Source organism: Orycteropus afer, unplaced genomic scaffold (assembly GCF_000298275.1).
Source record: "Orycteropus afer afer isolate SDZICR_OR568_19922 unplaced genomic scaffold, OryAfe1.0 scaffold00384, whole genome shotgun sequence".
Classification (NCBI taxonomy): Eukaryota; Metazoa; Chordata; class Mammalia; order Tubulidentata; family Orycteropodidae; genus Orycteropus; species Orycteropus afer.
Window position 1 is genome coordinate 1946203 of NW_006921971.1, and position 1911 is coordinate 1948113.

General features: G+C 53.0%; 1 protein-coding gene across 1 annotated transcript in view; it reads right to left on the reverse strand.

The window, feature by feature from the left end:
• Positions 1–1911, reverse strand: part of NBEA (neurobeachin) — a gene marked incomplete at its 5' end in the record, with an annotated part of 985874 nt that overhangs the window by 299784 nt on the left and 684179 nt on the right. The gene's annotated exons all lie outside the window — the stretch shown is intronic.

Below are 1911 nucleotides of genomic sequence, written 5' to 3' on the forward strand. Positions count from 1 at the left end.
CAGTGCCCACTCGCAGTGCGACAGGATTCAGCCAGAAAAGTCCAGGACTCCCGACTGGCGCCCAACGGGGACCAGCCAGAGACAGGCAGGAGCCCCTGACACAGCCACCGCGCAACGTGGGCGAGCTCTGAAGACACACACTTGGAGTAATCCTGACCCAAAAGGACAAGCACTGTAGGAAGCCACTGCCGTGAAACACCTACCACAGGCAGTGCAGACAGACGGGAAGTAGACAAGAGGTTACCAGGGGCTGGGAGGTACTGCTGAGTGGGTTCAGAACCTGTGTTTGGGGGCGATGGGGAGTCCTGGAAATAGTGGAGAGGTGGCCCAGCACCGTGACTAGAAGGACTGGCACGGGACAGAATGGTTAACGCTGCAAATGTCATGCTAGCCGCTTATTGTCACAATTTAAAAAAGGGAAGGAGCAAGGCCTTGACACGGGATGCTGAGGAGGGCAGGCCGCATGCACAGGTGTGGCCTGCAACCAAGCAGTAAGGAGAAGAAGATGGCAGGCCTCAGTGCCTCCATCAGAAAGGGGCAACGGGCTACCATCACTGCGCTAGGCGCCCCCTGCGCTAGGGCTGCTCCATAAGAAACAGAGGAGCCCAGCAAACCTAAAGGACGGAAGGGAAGAGGAACAGCATCTGGCAGAGACAGGGTTAATCCAGATGGTCCAGATCTGAGTGTGTGTCTTGTGTTTGTGCATGTGCGTGTGTCTCACACACACACACACACACACACACACACGGGATGTCAGGGGCCAGAGCCAGGAACACAGGGAAACGTGCCTGTTGTTACAGTGAGTTTGCCCAATGGGGCAAGAAAAATAAACATATTAATTCCTCGAATTTGTTGGGGAATCGGAATTAAAATACTTTTAATCTTACTTGGAAAATCTTTCTATGAAACTAAAGAAACCTAAGGTTTTAAGGTTACAGCTTTGCAGCCTCCAGTCCCTGAGCACAGACACTTTAGCTCCCCGGGTGAGATCAAAGGGAAGAAAGGAGGGGGGGGGAGAGAGGGGGGGACACAGGAGAGAGCAAGGGAGGGGTCGGAAGAGCTCAGGGATTACCGTATTCCACCTAAACAACACACACTCCCTGCTTTGGGCCAGCCACACAGTCCCCATCGCCCCATTTCTGGAAGCACTGTGTCCTATGTGTGGGCACGTTATTTACATAGGCCTGTGTCCTGGATTGAATTATGTCCCCATAAAATATGTGTCCGCTCGGCTGGGCCAAGATTCTCAGTGGTTCAGCAGTTACATAATGATGTAATCATCCCCCACGTGTGTGATCGGATGTGCCGGCCAATCAGCTGTAAGGGGATTAGGGTGGCATGCAGCATCCTAGCTCAGGTTACAGCCCTGATCTGAAGTGAGGGGACCTTCCCTGAGGTGTGACCTGCATCACCTCTGTCTTCCCAGAGCCAAGGGGAGAGAAAAGGGAGCAGAGAGCGTCCTCAGTCCAAGCAAGAAGTAAGAGCAGGGACTGCAGCATGTCCGCTGGACCCGGGGTCCCTGTGCCGAGACCCTCCTAGACCCAGGCGAAGACTGATGCCAAGACACACGGAGAGCCCCAAGGACCACCAGGCCCAGGGATGTGGACAGGCGGCAAGGCCCTTCCCCCAGAGCTGCCAGAGAGAGAGAAAGGCCCCTGAACTCAGACCCCAGCCTCCTAAACTGTGAGAGAATACATTCCTGTTAAAGCCCCACTTGTGGTATTTCTGTAACGGCAGCACTAGAGAACCAAGATAATCAATTAGTATTTTTCAAGACAGTATAGAAAAGAAAAGAAATCATAACATACTATACTATACAAAACACTGTTCCACCTCCTACTTTGGCGAGTAGCGACTGGGATCTTAAAAGCTAGCAAGCTGCCATCTAGATGCAACGATGGGTCTCTCCTC